Source organism: Mobula birostris, chromosome 7, assembly GCF_030028105.1.
Source record: "Mobula birostris isolate sMobBir1 chromosome 7, sMobBir1.hap1, whole genome shotgun sequence".
Lineage (NCBI taxonomy): Eukaryota > Metazoa > Chordata > Chondrichthyes > Myliobatiformes > Myliobatidae > Mobula > Mobula birostris.
Genome location: NC_092376.1, coordinates 65,212,183 through 65,233,903, shown reverse-complemented (window position 1 = coordinate 65,233,903; position 21,721 = coordinate 65,212,183). Strand labels below are relative to the sequence as shown.

At 42.0% G+C, this 21,721-nt stretch overlaps 1 protein-coding gene across 6 annotated transcripts in view; it reads left to right on the top strand.

Moving 5' to 3' along the window:
• The window catches only part of dlg2 (discs, large homolog 2 (Drosophila)), an 823,880-nt gene that overhangs the window by 348,262 nt on the left and 453,897 nt on the right, over window positions 1-21,721 (top strand). The gene's annotated exons all lie outside the window — the stretch shown is intronic.

The following is a 21,721-nucleotide window of genomic DNA, read 5'->3' as shown; positions in this document are numbered from 1 at the left end:
ATTGATAATTTGCAGTATATTTCATAATTTTATTTTAATAGAATATTACAGGAAGGATTGTGTTTTATAGAATGAAAAATATTATTGAATTTCTGTTGCATGTAGAAAGTAGATTCTGTACAATACTGGATGATGACAATATTTTTGGCAAGTTTTGAATTCAGGTTCTGTGTAACTGATACAATGAAGAAGTTTGTAGAGGTTATGTTAAATTTGGATTAACACAATTCCTAATCAGAGTTTAAGGAAATAACTGCATTCCCTATTTTTGAAGTTCTCTTCATACCATTTTTATGGATGACGGAAAGTCATCAATCATTGACTTGCTTAAGTATATTTATAAATGTTGTTTTCGACTAGTTGTTATAATACTTGGTTGATTTGTGCTAATTTTGTGCAGCCTCCTAAATATGTTATTCCATTATGAAAGAAATTAAAGAATCATTAGTGCAAGTCATCCTGAGAGCTCTTATGTTTAAGTCTGCCTTTATTCTCCAAAAGTAATAGAGGGCCAATATATTTATTACTCCAATATACTGTATATGCAAAACATCATACTCAACTAATTTCATCTTAAAATTACCGAATTCTTGCTGATTCAAAGTAGATGTTCTGAAGCTTTAAAGATATTTTAGTTAAAATAGGTTTTCAGGGCAAGCATAAAGGGATGATAGCTAGGCAGCTACCTATTGACTTTAGTATTCCAAAAAAACTAAAACAAAGGAAGTGAGAACTAAACTGTTGTTTTACTTTCATGTAAGGCAGATACCATTCTCTTTTGATATCTTTTATACATCTTTTGCAGTTAAAATTGTACTTGACATTAAAATTATTGACACATCTGCACATTATGACCATTCAGACCAGTACATTGTAATCATGTCTCACGAATTACTGCAAAAGGTTGCAATCAATTATGGTACTAAAAATAAATATGCATCAGAATTAAAAGCATCTGTTAATAATTTTGGGTTTGAACACAGTTTGGTTGAAAGTGAAATCAATCATCCCATTTAATTCCAAAGATTTTCATTATCACTAATTTATCATTAAACAAAATTCCATTACTATTCATTTATTTTACGATTTTAAAAGCAATAAATTGATTTGAAGATCATAATGTCCTGCTTAATTCTTTAAATTGCATTGAAAAGTACTTCACAAAGCTAAATTATACATTTTTAATATTTCTGATGCAGTGAAAATAGTACAGAATTAAGTTTCTAATTTAACACCTGAAGAATAATGGGACAGAATTCAGTTACCTATTTGTTACACCCTCCAACTGCACTTCATCCCCATCCCTACAATGCTTGCTACCGACTTCTAAAAATATATAGTGCTTAAGTCAGATGATCTTTCTGACAGGAAATTGGAGAAAGCCAGCCCCGATATCTTAACAGAGAGGCCCTGCTGCGTGACAGGGCCATTCCTGCAGTAATAGGATCATGTAATCAGGCTAAACAAAGCCCTGTCCATTAAAATTATGAAACAAGTTGCAGCCAGCGTAGGTTTGCTTCTTGATTTAGCATGAACATTCAAAGCTCAGCCCCTCTGAATGACTCAGCTATACAGAAACAGTTAGAACAAGAAACTTTTAAAATGTTTTAACACCCAAAATATCTGACACACTTAAATGCAACAACTTTAAAAGCTTGAATTAACTAAGATTTAATATGATCAAGACAGCATATAAATTGCTTCCATCTTCATCAATCGTTGTTGATACATTTTTTGCACAAAATCCAGCATATGTTATATCTGAACAGCTATTGGTGTTTTTCTTGCAAATAGTAATGAAATGTCAATAAATTTCCTGTTTTACATCTTCTATTGCTTTATTTGCTAACAATATTAAAGTAATGAATTGACTGTAATTTATATCAGCAATCAGTTGTCTGCATATGTTAATAATCTCCAAAAAATGCTTGGTATGGCTCATCCATTGCCAGCTTGCTTCATACATCATTACAATCTCAGTGGCATAGCCTTTTGAGTCCAATATCTGTCACATGAAGATGGGGCCAGAATAAATCATTGCCTTAAAAAAAATCTGAATGATCTTTGGTAGTCAGCTCCCAAGGCTTAAGCACCGTGCTGTTAAAGCATGGTGAAATCTTCTAGATTTTTGACATTCAAAAGACATTGAAAATGTTTACATTTGATCTTTGTTTATGTTTTAAAGTCATAAGTTTTATGCCTTAAATGCTTTCTAGATTGAGGCAAATAAATATTACAAGTAAGTCACCCACTTTTTTGATACTGAGTCTGACATGAAACAAGCTGTTGATTACAAACTTATAAATAAATACAAGCAATTAAAAAAGGCTTTGGGTAACTTAGGAACAACTTCACCTTTTGTACACTTTTCTTACCCTTCAAATAAATTGTGTTGCCCTTCCTTGCGCAGTTTGTTTGGGGCAGATTGCAGAGCTCCATCACTAGATTTAATGAGGAATGAAATATATAGTCATTAGCAAGTTCAGGGCTTTTTAATTTGTGAGTATCTCAAACATGATATTACTTAATGTCTGGAATGACCGGAATGTCATTGATTAATATGGACCAAAATTTATTATTTATAATGCACTTCTAATAATTACTTCAACTTAATACAAAGTTGCTTTATATATTGATTAGTGGTAAATTTAAATGTTACTAAGTTTTGAAGTATATGATATACAAAAGTAAGTGATTATTGAAACATGCTTTGTAAATGGCCATTTCTTTCGATGATTTGCTGTGATCTTTTCTGTCGTTCTGCTTTCATGGAAATTCCTACAAGCAAAGAATGTTCTTTGCAATTTGAAATCTCCATTGTTGAATCTCTACTGGAATTTTAGTATTACTTTGTTTCACTAGTTAATCATGATCAAAGTAATCTGATGGAAACATGGAAAAGTGCGAGGAAGAGTGTCAATTTTGCCGTTAGAGCCTGCTTTTCCTCTCAGTACTTTTATAAGACCATAAGACATAGGAACAGAAGTAGGTCATTCAGCCCATCACATCTGTTCTGCCATTCTATCATGGCTGATTTAATCTCAACCCCATTCTCCTACCTTCTCCCCATACCCTTTGACATCTTCACGAATCAAAAATTTATCAACCTCCGCTTTAAATATACCCAATGACGTAGACTGCTGAAATGCCCGTGGCACTGAATGTCACCGATTCACCACCCTCTGGCTAAAGAAATTCCTCCACATCTCTGTTCTAAATGGATGTCCTTCTATTCTGAGGCTATGCCCTCTGTTTGTAAACTCACAGACTAGAGGAAACATCTTCTCCATGTCCACCTTATCTAGGCCTTTCAATATTCGACAGGTTTCAATGAGATTCCCCCATCATTCTGGGGGATCCTTGCTGCTGACCTCAATGGCTCTAACGATCCAGAGCAGATTCAAAACCTGGACTCCACAGCTATCAATACTGGTTCCAACAACCTCAGACACCTCCAAAGTGCCGATTGCGCAACCTCCAACTTCAACTTGTGCAGTTTTGGTCTCCAAATTCGAGGAAGGACATTCTTGCTATTGAGGGAGTGCAGCGTAGGTTCACAAGGTTAATTCCCGGGATGGCGGGACTGTCATATGTTGAAAGATTGGAGCAACTGGGCTTGTATACTCTGGAATTTAGAAGGCTGAGAGGGGATCTTATTGAAACATATAAGATTATTAAGGGATTGGACACACTGGAGGCAGGAAGCATGTTCCCGCTGATGGGTGAGTCCAGAACCAGAGGCCACAGTTTTAAGAATAAGGGGTAGGTCATTTAGAAAGGAGTTGAGGAAAAACTTTTTCACCCAGAGAGTGGCGGATATATGGAATGCTCTGCCCCAGAAGGCTGTGGAGGCCAAGTCTCTGGGTGCTTTCAAGAAAGAGATGGATAGAGCTCTTAAAGATAGTGAAATCAAAGGTTATGGGGATAAGGCAGGAACTGGATACTGACTGTGGATGATCAGCCATGATCACAGTGAATGGCGGTGCTGGCTCGAAGGGCCGAATGGCCTACTCCTACACCTATTGTCTATTGTCTATTAACGATTAACTCCAGCCTTGACCTCCAGGCCAGGTCTTCACGCACTGCTGCTGGAACCCCCGTGTCCCCTTCTTCCACCACCACCCTGCAATCCCGTCTCTCTCAGGTCCCACCGCTAGCTGTTGGGCCCTTGAAAACTCCATCTTCCTCTCACCCCACCATTCCTGAACACCCCAAACCTCCCTTCTCCTCAGACACAACCAACCCTCTTCCCCCTTCCAATCCCAGCTCTCATCCATGCTGGGTCTTCACTATCCCCTCTGACCCACAGGTTCTCTGGCCCACATCATCTTATTTTTACTATTGATGTCCAGTCCCTATACACCTCCATCCCCCACCAGGAAGGCCTCAAAGCTCTCCATTTTTTTTCTGGACACCAAACCTCCTGCACTTTTCCTATGGTACATCAACAACTGCATTGATGCTACTTTCTGCACCCATTCTGAACTCAATTGACTTCATCCACTTTGTCTTCAACTTCCACTCTGCCCTCAAATTTATCTGGTCCATTTCTGGCACCTCTGTCGTCTTTCTCAATCTCACTGTCTCTATCTCTGGAGACAGCTTATCACTGATGTCTATTATAAACCCATGGACTCTCACAACTATCTGAACTATACCTCTTCCTTCCCTGTCACTCACTTGTAAAAACACCATCCCCTACTCTCAATTCCTCTGCCTCCAGCACATCTGCTCTCAGCATGAGGCTTTTCATTCTAGAACAAAGGAGATGTCCTCCTTTTTCAAAGACAGGGGCTTCCCTTCCTCCACTGCATGACTCCCTTGTCCATTCGTCCCTGCCCACTGATCTCCCTCCTGGCACTTATCCTTGCAAGTGGAACAAGTGCTACACCTGCTCCTACACCTTCTCCCTCACTACCATTCAGGGTCCTAAACAGTCCTTCCAGGTGAGAAAACACTTCACCTGTGAGTCTGTTGGGGTCATATACTATGTCCAGTGCTCCCAGTGTGGCCTCCTGTAGATCAGTGAGAACCGATGTAGATTGGGAAACTGCTTTGCTGTGCACCCACACTCCATCTGCCAGAAAAAGCGGGGTCTCTCAGTGGCCAGCCATTTTAATTCCACTTCCCATTCCAACATGTCTATCTATGGCCTTCTCTACTGTCGTGATGAGACCACACTTGGGTTGGATGAACAATACCTTATATTCCGTCTGGGTAGCCTCCGACCTGATGGCATGAACATCGATTTCTCGAACCTCCGGTAGTGCCCCCCACCCACCCTCCTCTCCTTCACCATTTCCCACTCCCTTTTCCCTCTCTCACATTATCTCCTTGCCCACCCATCACCTCTGTCTGGTGCTCCTTCCTGCTTTTCTTTCTTCCATGGACCTTCTGTTTCTTTCACCAGTCAACTTTCCAGCTCTTTACTTCGTCTCTCCCCCATCAGGTTTCACCTATCACTTTGTGTTTTTCTCTCTCCCCTCTCCCTATCTTTTAAATCTACCTCTCAGCTTTTTTTTTCCTCCAGTCCTGCTAAAGGGTCTTGGCCTGAAACGTCAACTGTACTTTCTTCCATAGATGCTGCCTGGCCTGCTGAGTTCCTCCAGCATTTTGTGTGTGTTACTTGGATTTCCAGCATCTGCAGATTTACTCTTGTTTCTTCTCATATGTTAACTTTTTCATCCCTGGAATCATTATCTTGAACCTCCTCTGGACTCTCTACAGCAGCGGTCCCCAACCACCGGGCCGCGGACCGGTACTGGGCCGCAAGGAAGCAATATGATTTGGCGATATGAGTCAGCTGCACCTTTTCCCATTCCCTGTCATGGCCACTGTTGAGCCATTACGCATGCGAGGTCATTACCCGCGCGCCGTCCATGTCAGCGCGGGAAGGAGATCAACTCCTCGAGCTTGCAAATGACAGTGGGCTGGAAATTTTGTTTGACATAACATCTCTGCTGGCATTCTGCATCAAAGTCAAGGCTAAAAATCCTGAGATAGCCACGAAAGCACTGAAAACGTTGCTTCCATTTCCAACATATCTCTGCAATGAATGCAACGAAAACTAAATTGCGGAATAGACTGGACATAAGGAACCCCCTTCGAGTATCGCTGTCTCCCGTCACCCTTCGACGGGACTGTGTTGTTGCGGGAAAACAAGACCAGGGCTCCCACTGATTCAGTGATATTGGTGTGTTGCAATGATTTTATATGTTCGTACGGGAAAATATGTGCTGCGTGTTTAATATCTAAGCGTTACTTAAAATGTTATAATGCTATTGACTTATATAACCATATAACAATTACAGCATGGAAACAGGCCACCATCTCTCCCCTTCTAGTCCGTGCCGAACGCTACTCTCACCTAGTCCCACCGACCTGCACTCAACCCATAACCTTCCATTCCTTTCATATCCATATACCTATCCAATTTAACTTTAAGTGGTAATATCGAACCTGCCTCTACCACTTCTACTGGAAGTTCGTTCAACACTTACTTCAAGCTCCCCTGTCCTCCCCTGATAATTGACTTATCACTATATTCATGCGAGGAAAATATGCGCTGTGTGTTTAATATTAAATTCGTTAGATAAACCTTCTTAAAAAGGAAATTGACTGTATTAGCCACTTATCATCGATATTCCAGTCGTGATTAACACCTCCCTATCCCCCCCCCCCCACCCCGGACAGAATCTCCAAGAACGATTTGTAGAAAAAAACCGTACACGCATGCGCGAGTCACGCATGCGCACTGGTTCCCGCGCAAGGCTTCATGGTCATTGTAGTCTTTCTCAGGGTAAACCAGCGTATTTGACTGCTATTCTTGTCCGTCGGCAACCCTACCACCACCACCACCACCACTACCACTTTTCCCTCCCAAGTCGGCCGGTCCGCAAGAATATTGTCAATATGAAACCGGTCCATAGTGCGAAAAAGGTTGGGGACCCCTGCTGTACAGTGCCAGCACATCTTTCCTTTGATAAGGGTCCCAAATCTGCTCACAACACTCTGAGTGCAGTCTGATCAATACATAATATACCTCAGCATTATATCCTTGCTTTTATATTCTAGGCCTCTCAAAATGAATACTAACATCGTATTTGTCTTCCTTACCACCAGCTCAACCTCCAAGTTCATCTTTCGGGAATCCCGTGCAAGGACTCCCAAGTCCCCTTGCACCTTCGACTTTTGAATTTTCTCCTTGCTTAGAAAATAGTGCATGCCTTTATTCCTTCTACTAAAGTGCATGACTATACACTTTCCTACTCTATATTCCATCTGCCACTTCTTTGCCCAGTCTTCTAATTAGTCAAAGTCCTTCTGCAGATTCCCTGCTTCCTCAACACTACCTGCCTCACAAACTATCTTCATATCATCATCAAACATGGCCACAAAACCATCAATTTTGTCATCCAAATGATTGAATTTATGTGAAAAGCAGCGGCCCCAACACCAACCCCTGTTGATTACCACTACTCACCAGCAGCCAATGAGAAAAGGCTTCTGTTATTCCCACTCTGTCTCCTGCCGGTCAGCCAATCTCTCATCCATGTTAGTACCTTTCCTGTTATACCATGGGTGCTTATATTGTTAAGCAGCCTCATGTGTGGTACCTTGTCAAAAGCCTTCTGAAAATCCAAGTAAACAACATCCACTGAATCTGCTTTTTCTATCCTGCCTATTATTTAGACTCATAGTCATAGAGAAGTACAGTTCAGAAACAGACCCTTCAGCCCATCTAGTCCATGCCGATCCATTTATACTGCTTAGTCCTGCACCCAGACCAGAGTCATCCATACCTTTACTATCCATGTACCTATCTAAAACTTACCTTAAACATTGAAATTGAGCTCGCATGCACCACTTGAGCTGGCCGCTCATTCCACGCTCTCACAACCCTCTGAGTGAAGAAGTTTCCTCTCATGTTCCCCTTAAACTTTTCACCTTTCACCCTTAACCCATGACCTGTCGTTGTAGTCTCACCCAACCTCAGTGGAAAAAGCCTGCTTGCATTTATCCTATCAATACCCCTTGTAATTTTGTATACCTCTATCAAATCTCCCCTCAATCTTCTATATTTCATGGAATAAAGTCCTCACCTATTCAATTTTCGCATATAACTCAGGTCCTCAAGTTTCAGCAACATCCTTATAAATATTCTCTGTACTCATTCAACCTTATTTATATCTTTCCTGTAGGAAGGTGACCAAAACTGCACAGAATACCCGAAATTAAACCTTACCAATGTCTTCAACATAACATTCCTATCTCCTGTACTTCATAAATTTGATTTATGAAGGCCAAAGTGCCAATAACTTTATTTATAATCCTAAATACCAGTGTCACCACTTCCAATGAAATATGGACCTGTATTCCGAGATCTCTTTGTTCTACCACACTTCTTAGTGCTCTACCTTTCTCTGTGTAAGACCTACCCTGATTGGTCCTACTGAAGTGCAAAACCTCACACTTGTCTGTATTAAATTCCATCTGCTATTTTTCAGCCCATTTTCCCTGCTGGTCAAAATCTCACTGCAAGCTCTGATAGTCTTCTTGCTGTCCAGTACACCCCCAATCTAGGTGTCATCTGCAAATTTGCTGATCTATTTAACCACATTATCATCCATATCATTGATATAGTGAACACCGATGCTGGCACCCAGCACCGATCCCTGTGGCACTCTACTAGTCACAAGCCTCCAGTCAAAGAGGCAACCATCTACTACTACTCTCTGGCTTCTCCCACAATGCCAATGTTTAATCCAATTTACTTCCTCATCTTTAATGTCAAACAACTGAACCTTCCTGACCAACCAACCATGCGGGACTATGTCAAATGCCTTGCTGAAGTCCGTGTCAACAACATCCACTCCCTTGCCTTCATTGACTTTCCTGGTAACTTCCTTGAAAAACTCTATAAGATTGGTTAGACATGACCTAACATGCACAAAGTATTGCTGACTATCCCTAATCAGTCTCTGTCTATCTAAATACTCATATATCCGATCCTTTAGAATACCTTCCCACCATTGATGTCAGGTTCACCAGCATATAATTTCCTGGTTTACTTTTAGAGCCTTTCTTAAGCAGCGGAAGAACATTAGCTATCTTTCAATCCTTTGGTACCTCACCAGTCACTCAAGATGATTTAAATATCTCTGCTGGGGCACCTGCAATTTCTGCTCTTGTCTCTCACTGGATTCAAGGGAACACCTTGTCAGGCCCTGGGGATTTGCTTCAAGACAGCAAACACCTCCCCCTCTGTAATCTGTATAGGGTCAATGAGCTCACTGCTGCTTTGCCTCACTTCTAAAGACTCGGCATCTGTCTTCTGAGTAAACCCAGATGCAAAAAATCCATTTAAGATCTCCCCCATCTCTTGGATCCACGCTGCACAGGTCTTCAGCGGTTTGATAGAGGCACGACTGCGCAAGCTTGTGGACATCAGCCAGTTAGAACAACGAGAAGTGTTTAAAAGGAGACTGCTTTATAGAGCGGGAAACAGAGTAGGGGGGCTTTGGTTCAACGGGGCTTCGGCGATAATGGGTCGAGGCGAGGTAGGTTGCCTGTGTAGAATAGACAGGAAGTATGTGTGTGAGGCCAGTGTTCTATGCTCGGTGTCAGATGTGGGAAGTCCTGAAGACTCCCAGCCTCCCGAACGGCCACATCTGCACCAGGTGTGTCGAGCTGCAGCTCCTTAGTGAACTGGAGATGCAGCTCGATGACCTTCATCCGATCAGGGAAAGTGAGGAGGTGATAGAGAGGAGCTATAGGCTGGTAGTCACACTGGGGCCTCGGGAGACAGATAAGTGAGTAACAGTCAGAAGAGAGAAGGGCAGGAATCAGACTCTAGAAAGTACCCCTGTGGCTGTCCCCCTTAACAAAAGGTACTCCTGCTTGAGTACTGTTGGGGGGTCGGCCTACCTGGGGGAAGCAACAGTGGCTGTGCATCAGTCTGGCCTAGTGGCTCAGAAGGGTAGGGAAAGGAAGAGGATGGCAGCAGTGATAGGGGACTCTTTTGTTAGGGGGTCAGACAGGCGAATCTATGGATGCAGGAAAGTAACACGGATGGTAGTTTGCCTCTCAGGTGCCAGGGTCTGGGATGTTTCTGATCGCGTCCACAATATCTTGAAGTGGAAGGGGAACAGCCGGAGGTCGTGGTACATATTGGTGCCAATGACATAGATAGGAAAAGGGAGAAGGTCCTGAAAGCAGACTACAGGGAGTTAGGAAGGAAGTTGAGAAGCAGGACCACAAAGGTAGTAATCTTGGGATTACTGCCTGTGCCACATGACAGTGAGTATAGGAATAAATGAGGTGGAGGATAAATGCATGGCTGAGATAGTGGAGCAGGGGCAGGGATTCAGATTTAGAAACATAGAAAACCTACAGCACAATACAGGCCTTTCGGCCCACAAAGCTGTGCCGAATATGTCCTTACCTTAGTAATTACCTAGGGTTACCCATAGCCCTCTATTTTTCTAAGCTCCATGTACCTGTCCAGGAGTCTCTTAAAAGCCCCTATCATATCCGCGTCCTCCACCGTTGCCAGCAGCCCATTCCATGCACTCACTACTCTCTGCATAAAAAAGTTACTCCTGACATCTTCTCTGTACCTACTTCCAAGCACCTTAAAACTGTGCCCTCTCATGTTAGCCACTTCAGCTCTGGGAAAAAGCCTCTGACTATCCACACGATCAATGCCTCTCATCATCTTATACACCTCTATCAGGTTACCTCTCATCCTCCATCGCTCCAAGGAAGAAAGGCTGAGTTCACTCAACCTATTCTCATTAGGCATGCTCCCCAATCCAGGCAACATCCTTGTAAGTCTCCTCTGCACCCTTTATATGATTTCCACATCCTTCCTGTAGTGAGGTGACCAGAACTGAGCACAGTACTCCAGGTGGTGTCTGACCAGGGTCCTATATAGCTGCAGCATTACCTCTCGGCTCCTAAACTCAATCCCACGATTGATGAAGGCCAATGCACCTTATGCCTTCTGAACCATAGAGTCAATCTGCGCAGCAGCTTTGAGTGTCCTATGGACTCAGACCCCAAGATCCCTCTGATCCTCCACACTGCCAAGAGTCTTACTATTAATACTATATTCTGTCATCATATTTGATCTACCAAAGTGAACCACCTCACACTTATCAGGGTTGAACTCCATCTGCCACCTCTCAGCCCAGTTTTGCATCCTATCAATGTCCCGCTATAACTTCTGACAGCCCTCCACACTATCCACAACACCCCCAAACTTAGTGTCATCAGAAAATTTACTAACCCATCCCTCCAGTCCTTTATCCAGGTCATTTATAAAAATCACAAAGAGTAGGGGTCCCACAGCAGATCCCTGAGGCACACCACTGCTGACTGACCTCCATGCACGATATGACCCGTCTACAACCACTCTTTGCCTTCTCTGCGGAAGCCAGTTCTGGATCCATAAAGCAATGTTCCCTTGGATCCCATGCCTCCTTACTTTCTCAATAAGCCTTGCATGGGGTACCTTGTCAAATGCCTTGCTGAAATCCATATACACTACATCTACTGTTCTACCTTCATCAATGTGTTTAGTCACAACCTCGAAAAATTCAATTAGGCTCGTAAAGTATGACCTGCCTTTGACAAATCCATGCTGACTATTCCTAATCATATTATACCTCTCCAAATGTTCATAAATCCTGCCTCTCAGGATCTTCTCCATCAACTTACCAACCACTAAAGTAAGACTCACTGGTCTGTAATTTCCTGGGCTATCTCTACTCCCTTTCTTGAATAACGGAACAACATCCACAACCCTCCAGTCCTTCGGAACCTCTCCCGTCCCCATTGATGATGCAAAGATCATCGCCAGAGGCTCAGCAATCTCTTCCTTTGCCTCCCACAGTAGCTTGGGGTACATCTCGTCTGGTCCCGGTGACTAATCCAAATTGATGCTTTCCTAAAGCTTCAGCACATCCTCTTTCTTAATATCTACATGCTCAAGCTTTTCAGTCTGCTATAAGTCATCCCTACAATCGCCAAGATCCTTTTCCATAGCGAAGTACTCATTAAGTACCTCTGCTGTCTCCTCTGGTTCCATACAAACTTTTCCACTGTCACACTTGATTGGTCCTATTCTCTCACACCTTATCCTCTTGCTCTTCACATACTTGTAAAATGCCTTGGGGTTTTCCTTAATCCTGTGCACCAAGGCCTTCTCATGGCCGGTTCTGGCTCTCCTAATTTCTTTCTTAAGCTCCTTCCTGCTAGCCTTATAGTCTTCTAGATTCATATCATTACCTAGTTTTTTTGAACCTTTCGTAAGCTCTTCTTTTCTTCTTGACTAGATTTATAACAGCCTTTGTACACCATGGTTCCTGTACCCTACCATCCTTTCCCTGTCTCATTGGACCATACCTATGCAGAACTCCCCACAAGCATCCCCTGAACATTTGCCACTTTTCTTCCGTATATTTCCCTGAGAACATCTATTCCCAATTTATGCTTCCGAGTTCCTGCCTGATAGCCTCATATTTCCCCTTACTCCAAATAAATGCTTTCCTAACTTGTCTGCTCCTATCCCTCTCCAATGCTATGGTAAAGGAGTTAGAAGTGTGATCTCTAAATCCAAAATGCTCTCCCACTGAGAGATCTGACACCTGATCAGGTTCATTTCCCAACACCAGATGAAGTACAGCCTCTCTTCTTGTAGGCTTATCTACATATTGTGTCAAGAAACCTTCTTAAACACATCTAACAAACTCCACCCCATCTAAACCCCTTGCCCTAGGGATATGCCAATCGATATTTGGGAAATTAAAATCTCCCACCACGACAACCCTGTTATTATTACACCTTTCCAGAATCTGTCTCCCTATCTGCTCCACGAAGTCCCTGTTACTATTGAGTGGTCTATAATAAACAGCTAGTAGGGCTATTGACCCCTTCCTGTTCCTAACTTCCACCCACAGAGACTCCATAGACAATCCCTCCATGTCTTCCTCCATTTCTGTAGCTGTGACACTATCTCTGATCAAAAGTGTCACGCCCCCACCTCTTTTGCCTCTCTCCCTGTCCTTTCTGAAACATCTAAAGCCTGGCACTCGGTCTGAGCGCGTTCCTTCTCTATCACCAGCCTATCCTCCCTCTTGCACTGTCTCCAAGCTTTCTCTATTTGTGAGCCAACTGTCTGTTCCTCCGTCTCATCAGTTCGGTTCCCACCCCCCAGCAATCCTAGTTTAAACTGTCCCCGATGGCCTTAGCAAACCTCCCTGCCAGGATATTGGTCCCCCTGGGATTCAAGTGTAACCTGTCCATTTGTATAAGTCACTCCTGCCCCAAAAGAGGTCCCAGTGATCCAGAAATCTGAATCCCTGCCCCTGCTCCAATCCCTCAGCCACGCATTTATCCTCCACCTTACTCTATGCCTATGCTTATTTCTGGTGATGGAGAAGGGAAGTACTCAGACCGATGGTTTGAGATGTGTCTATTTTAATGCAAGGAATATTATGAACAAAGCGGGTGAGCTTAGAGCGTGGATTAGTACTTGGAGCTATGGTGTTGTGGCCATTACTGAGACTTGGATGGCTCAGGGGCAGGAATGATTACTTAGGGTGCCAGGCTTTAGATGTTTCCGAAAGGACAGGGAGGGAGGCAAAAGAGGTGGGGGTGTGGCACTGCTGATCAGAGGTAGTGTCATAGCTCCAGAAAAGGAGGAAGTCATGGAGGGATTGTTTACAGAGTCTTTGTGGGTGGAAGTTAGGAACAGGAAGGGGTCAATAACTGTACTGGGTGTTTTTTATAGACCACCCAATAGTAACAAGGACAACGACGAGCAGATATGGAGACAGATTCTGGAATGGTGAGTGTGTGGAATGGGCTGCCGGCGACGGTGGTGAAGGTGGATACGATAGGGTCTTTTAAGAGACTCCTGGATAGGTACATGGAGCTTAGGAAAATAGAGGGCTATGGGTAACCCTAGATAATTTCTAAGGTAAGGGCATGTTTGACATAGCTTTGTGGGCCGAAGGGCCTGTATTGTGCTGTAAGTTTTCTACGTTTCTATGTTTATAAGATAGTTAAAAAGGCTTATGGAATGCTTACTTTTACTAGTCAAGGCATTGAGTTCAAAAGTCAAGAGGTTATATTGAAACTTTATAAAACTCTGGTTAAGAGTATTGCATACAGTTCTGGTTCTTGTTATTGAGTCTTTGGAGAGGGTGCAGAAAAGGCTTACCAGAATGCTGCCTGGTTTAGAGGGCATATGCTATCACAAGAGGCCAGATAAACTTGGGTTGTTTTCTTTGGAGTGCTGGAGGCTGAGGAAAGGTCTGATAGAGATTTATAAGGTTATATGATTATGAGAGTGGACAGAGAGCATCTGTTTCCCAGGTTTGAAATCTCAAATACCAGGGTAGATGCATTGAATGTGAGTCATACTGATACATCTAACTTTATCTTCTTCCTCTTAAACTGCAGGGTGAATTCTATCATATTTATGATCACTGTCTCATAAGGGTTACTTTATCTTATGCTCCCTAATCAAATCTGGTTCATTACACACTATCCAGAATTATCTTTCTCCTAGTGGGCTGAATCACAAGCTGTTCTGAAAAACCATTTTGTAGGTAAGTATATGAAATATTGCAGGCATATTTGAATAATATTGTAAATGTATTGTTTAATTAAGTATTCCTTGGTTGTTTACATAATTCATTATGGGTTATATGTACATGAATGTTATATGGCATCACGCCACCATATCTTTTGTGAGTGCCTCACTAAAGAAAAACTAGGTGGACCATTGTCCCAAATCCTGTGTTTTTTTTTCATTAGTTTCTATCATTACAAAACATACTAATAGGCATCCTACAAATTCCCTTTCTTGAAATAAAGCACCAACCCAATTTACCCAATCTACCTGCATGTTGAAATCCTCCATGACTATTATAAATTGCCCATTTTACATGCCTTTTCTATCTTCTGATGTAATTTGTACCCCGCATCCTGATCACTTTTCAGAGGCCTGTATGTAACTTCCATCAGGGTCTGTTTACCCTTATGGTTTCTTAACTCTACCCACAAGGATTCTACGTCTTCTAATCATGTCACCTCTTTCTAAGGATTTGATTTCAGTTTTTTACCAACAGAGCCACCCACCCCTTGTGCCTACCTGCTTATCCTATTAATACAATGTGTACCCTTGGATGGTAAACTCCTAACTATGATCTTTCAACTATGACTCAGTGATGCTCATAACATCATACTTGCCATCTCCAACTGCACTATAAGATCATCTACCTATACACAGTGTGCATTCAAATATAACACTGTAAGCACTATTTTCATTCACCCTTTTCAATTTTTCTCCCATGATACAACTGATTCCACTGACTGCAATTTTGTCCTATCCTCTGCCTGTCCTTCATCACAGTCTTACTGTACGCCACATCTATTTGAATACCAACTGCCCCATCCTCAGTCTTATTACTCCAGTTCCCATCCCCCTGCCAAATTAGTTAAAACCCAGATCTATTTGAATACCAACTGTCCCATTCCCAGTCTTATTACTCCAGTTCCCATCCCCCTGCCAAGTTAGTTTAAATCCACTCGAACAGCTCTAACAAACCTGGCTGCATGGATATAGGTAACCCCTGAGTTTAGGTGTAACCTGGCCTTTTTCTTTTGACAATTCATACAGTACTGCACAACTATATATAGCTGGGGTGCCTAAGACTTTTGCACAGTACAGTATATTATGTTCTTTCAGTTACTAAATATAACTCAATACTACTGAGCTATACAATGCTAAGTACTTTTATTTCTGTTTCCAAGCACCTTCCTATTTTAACCAATATACAATAATGAGCCCTAGCTCCATCTGTATAGCTCTCCCTCTCTCTTCATCTCTTTCCATCTCTCTCCATCTCTCTCCCTCTCTCTCTCGCCCCCTCTCTCCCCTCTCTCTTTCTCCCCCTCCCCTCTCTCTTTCCCCCTCTCTCCCCCTCAATCTTTATAGCTGAGATCCTTCATCTCATTATCAAATTCCTGCTCTTGCATGATACAGTATGTGTTGATGTCGCAAAATCTATCTGCTCCAATATATTCAGTGACATGGCCGCCATACCTTCTATACTGAAGGATTCAACTAGTTCAACACCAAGTTAGAGAAGTCTCCTCATCTCATGCTAGATTAGCTGCCAATATCCAGAAACTCTAGGTCATTATAGTGTCCTCTTGAAAGGTCTCAGCCTGAAACATCAACTGTTTGTTTCTCTCTGTGCCTTGGTTTCCTCCCATGTCCCAAAAATGCTGGTAATTTAATTGGTTCCTATAATTTACCACTTACTATAAGTTGGAGGCGAAACAAATCACTGGGAAGTTCATTGGCATGTGTGGGAGAAAGTTAGTTAGAAGGATACAGGGGAAAATGAGAAGAAAATTTGGATTATGGAACTTTTCTCTTGGGAGCCAGAATGGGTCACATGGGCTGAATGGCCACTTTCTATGTTTTAAGTAGACAATAAGCTTCTCTAGTCTTCTCAGAAGATTAAATGTTTCAATGAAATATCTCATTCTTCTAAGTTCTGAAAGAATGTGGACCCATTTGACCCAGTCTTCGCTCATATGACTCAGAAATCAGTAGTGAACCTTCACTGAATTCCTCTCAGGTTAGAGGACCAAAACTGCATGAAATATTCCAAGTGCAGTCTCATCAAGACCAAGTGTAATTGTAGCCTGTACTCGAGACATCTTGCAAAGAAGGCCAACATAGGAGGATCCTATCAGGGAATCAGAGGTGGAGAGTGTCAGCAATGTTAAATTCCATGGTGTTATAATTTCAGAGGATCTGTCCTGGGCCCAGTAGGTAAGTGCAATTCTGAAGAAAGCACATCAGTTTCCTCTCCTTCCTTAGAAGTTTGTGGGGATTTGGCATGACAGCTAAAACTTTGACAAACTTCTATAGATGCATGGTGTAGAGTATATTGACTGGTTGCATCACAACCTGGTATGGAAACACCAATGCCCTTAAGTGGATAATACTGTAAAAAAATAGTGAACATGGCCCAATCATCATGGATAAAGCCCTGCTCAACATTGAGCATTTCTACGCTGTTGCAGAAAAGCAGCATCCATCATCAAGGGCCTACGCCACCCAGGCCATGCTCTCCTCTTGCTGATGCCATTGGGAAGCATTTACAACTGTTTCCACAACCCATGGACTCACTTTCAAAGACTCTTCATCTCATGTTCTTGATATTTATTCGTTATTTGTTTATTATATTTTTTCTCTTTTGTATTGGGCGTCTTTTCCATGTTGGTTGTTTGTCCGTCATGTTAGGTGCGGTCTTTCATTGGTGTTTATTGGATTCACTGTGTACGACCGCAAAAAAAATATCAGAGTTGTATATGGTAACATATATATATATATACACACTTTGATAATATATTTGCTTTGAACTTTGAACATACAATTTGCTTTCTGAACTACTTGCTGCACCAATATGTTTGCTTTCAGTGGCTATTTTACAAGAACACCCATATCTGTTTGTACTTCAGCATGTCCAAATCTGTCACTGTTTAAATGATATGTGACCTCTCCATTTTTCTATCAAAATGGATAACTTAACATTGATGTATGTTATACATTCTTTCTGGAATTCTTATTTGTTGCATTTAATTCTCCTATTGCCTTGGATAGTAATATCAAATGCTGGACTTGTGATCTAATTCCTTTCAAAGCATTATAGAGTACAAGGAATAATTTATCATATATATAGCCAGGATGACGATTGAAAGAAATATTCGATTCTTTATCTCGTTCTGGCAAACTTTTGAAATAGTATGACGCAGACCTTTCTCTGTCCTGAGATTGCCACTTGTCTCAGTTCGGAAATATCTTGTTTCTTCACAAAAGGCCTCTTGTTTAGTCCTCAATAGGAAACTATCCCTATAAGCTACCAGCTTATTGGTGAGGTCCAAGCCAGTGTGGGATCTCTTTTACTGCTGTATGGACTGTGACTGGCTGTATGGACAAAACAACTTTAATAGCGGGTACTGTTCAATCGCTACTCTCACCAACTGTCAAACATAGTCTTTAAATTGAATATTTGTGAATAATACACTGAGAAAATATTGAAAACATTTAAACCGATTTATTTGAATCAAACAAAAATTGAGAATGTCATTTCACTTAAATATATTAAGTGTGGTTTGACCACACTTAGAGTATTGTGTATAGGTCAGGTTGCCTCATTATAGGAAGGATGTGGGAGCTTTAGAGAAGGTGCAGAGGAGATTTACCAGGATGTTGCCTGAATTAGAGAACAGGTCTTCTGAGGAGAGGTTGGGAAAGCTGGGACTTTTGTTCTTGGAGCGCAGGGGGAGGAGAAGCAACTTGATGGAGATATACAGATGCTGGAAATCCAGAGCAACACACACAAGATGCTAGAGGAGCCCAGCAGGTCTATGGAAATGCATAAACATTTGATTTTTCGGGCTGAGACTCTTCATCAGGACTGGAAAACCAGGGGAAGAAGTCAGGATAAGAAGCTGGGGGGAGAGGAAGGAGTACAAGCTGGCAGATGATAGGTGAGATTAGGTGAGAAGCCACTTCTTGATATCTCTGTCTCCATCTCTATATACACTGTCAACTGATATCTTTTTTAAACTTAATGACTCCCACAGCTATCTTGACTATACCTCTTCCTACCCAGTTTGCTCTAAAAATGCCATCCCCTTTTCTCACTTCCTTTGTCTATGCCACATATGTTCTGAGGATGAAGCATTCCTTTCCAGAACATCAGAGATGTCCTCCTACTTCAAAGAACAGGTTTTCCCTTCCTCTACCATTGATGCTGCTCTCACCTACATCTTCCATTTCCCTGACATCAACCCTTGCCCCATCTTCCCACTTCCACAACAGGTACAGAGTTCCTCTTGTCCTCATATACCACCCCTTGAGCCTCTGTATCCAGTACATCATTGTCCTCAACTTCTACCATCTTCAACAGGATCCTACCACTATAAACATCTTTACCTCCCTCCCCCCCCCCACTCTTTGCTTTCTGCTGGGATTGCTCCCTCCATGATTCCCTTGTCCATTTCTCCCTCCCCACTAATCACCCTCCTGGCATTTAACTCCGCAAGCAGAATTGCTACATCTGCTCATTCACCTCTTTGCTCACCTCCATTCAGATCCCAAAATGCCCCTTCTAGATGAGGAAACACTTCAGTTGCAAATCTTTTGGGATTGTCTACTGTATCCACTGCTCTCGATGCACCTCCTCAATATTGAAGAGACCTGACTTAGATTAGTGGACCGCTTTGTTGAGCACCTTTGCTTCTTCTACAAAAAGTAGGATTTACGGTGGCCAACAATTTCAATTTGAATTCCCATTCTGACGTGTCAGTCCATAGCCTCCTCTACTGCCTCAATGAGGCCACTCTAGGATGGAGGAGCAACATCTCATATTCTGTCTGGGTAGCCTCCAACCTGATGGTATTAACATCAATATCTCTTAACTTCTGTTAATTTTTTTCCCTCCTCCTTTCCTTTTCCTAAATTCTGTCTCCCACTCTGGCTTCCTCTTACCTCTTCTCTTCTCCTCACCTGCCTATCACTTTGCTCTGGTGACCCTCCTCCTTCACTTTCTTCTATGGTCTACTCTCCTCTCGTATTAGATTCCCTCTTCTTCAACCCTTTAGCTTTTTTACCAATTACACCCTAGCTTCTAACTTCATCTCCTTCCCCCACTCACCTGGCTTCACCTATCACCTTCTAGCTTGTACTCATTCCTCTCCCTCCACCTTATTCTGGCTTCTTCCCCCTTCCTTTACAGTCCTGATGAAGGATCTCAGCTGAAAATGTTTACTCATTGTCATAGATACTGCCCGAACTGCTAAGTTCCATCGGCATTTTGTGTGTGTTGCTAATAAATTGAGGGCATGAGCTATAGCGTCCTTGAAAATGAGTCCATGGATTGTGAAATCATTTTGGTGTTGAGGTGAATAAAGTTATCCATGCTGGTTCAGGAGCCTGATGGTTGAAGGATAATAACTGTTTCTGAACCTGGTGGTGTGGGACCTAAGGCTCCTGTACCTCCTTCCCAATGGCATCAATGAGAAGACAGGATAGTCTGGATGGTGGGTGTTCTTGATGATTGATCCTGTTTTCTTGTGATAACACTCATTGTAGATGTGCTCAATAATAGGATATGTTTTTCCTGTGATGGATTGGGCTGTATCCAATACTTTTTGAAGGCTTTTCTGTTCATGGGCATTGGTGTTTTCATATCAGTCCGTGATGCAACCAGACAGGATGCGCTCCACTGTGCATCTATAGAAGTTTGTCAAAGTTTTAGGTGACATGCCGAATCTATGTAAGAGAGTACAGGTGATACGATGCCTTCATTGTAATAGCACTTAAGTACTGTTCCCAGGACAGATCCTCTGAAATGAAAATACTAAAGAATTTAAACTTCCTGACCCTTTGCACCTCTGATCCCTTGATGAGGTCTGGCTCATGGACACCCAGTTTCTTCTTCCTATAGTCAATAATCAGCTCTTTTTGTTATGTTTTGTACCTTCTAAACATTAAATTAATTCAAAGAAATACACATATCATGTGGTAGCCTCGCTTAAAGACGAAGCCAGACATGCATTTAATTAACGTATTTTTAAAATAACCTCTAATTAATTATTTAAACAAACAAGAATAATCATATGTATATATACACACACACAAGACAATTCAAATATCATTGAAATATCAAATGCACAACACTTTTATTTTGCTAACGTTGAGTTAGGGGTTGTTGTGGCACCAGCCAGATTTTCAATCTCCCTGCTATAGGCCGATTCATTACCATCTTTGACTTGGTCAACAACAGTGGTGTAGTCTGCAAACTTAAATATGGTATTGTAGCTGTACTTAGATTCACAGTCATAAGTATTAAGTGAGTAGAGCAAGAGGCTAAGCACATGGCCTTGTGGTTCGCCTGTGCTTTGCTTTTTCCCAGGGCAGCACTGTTAAAACCAGAGGACACCCTTTTAAGGTGGCTGGAAGAAAGTTTAGGGGAGATGCCAGAGATAGTTTTTTTCACACAGATTGTGGTAAGTGCCTGAAATGCAGTGCTGGGGTTGGCAGTAGAGGCTGATATATGAGGGACATAGATGGAAGGCAAATTGAGGGCTATGAGCTGTTTAGGAGAGTAGGGTTAGATTGATAGTGGAATAGATTAAACGGTCAGCACAGCAATGAAGGCTGAAGGGCCTGTATTGTGTGGTGCTGTTCTAATTCAGTAGACCTGCTGAACATGCGTTAAAATACTCTGACATGGTGGTCAATAACTTCAGAGCTGGCAAATCAGTAGATATTTGCTGTGCCTTTATAGAGATCATTAAGACATGTTCTGTAACTGTTGCTGTATTAAGCAGAGGGCTGTGCTGCTGCCTTTGCTCATGAATTGTTCAGTTATGAGCATATCCCCCAACAGAAGTATAGGGATCTGAATGTAAGATTTCCCTTAGGAGCTTTATGAAACCTTATGGATTCATTTGCTTTCTGAACATTAATTACATAAATGCAATTCATTTACTAATGAAATTTGGTATTAGTAGTGATATCTTCAAAAATTTGATCTCTTTACATGTAGACTCATATATTGAATCTTTCAATTTGCAGTCAACTGAATACATTTATCAGCAACATACCATTCAAAGGGTGTAA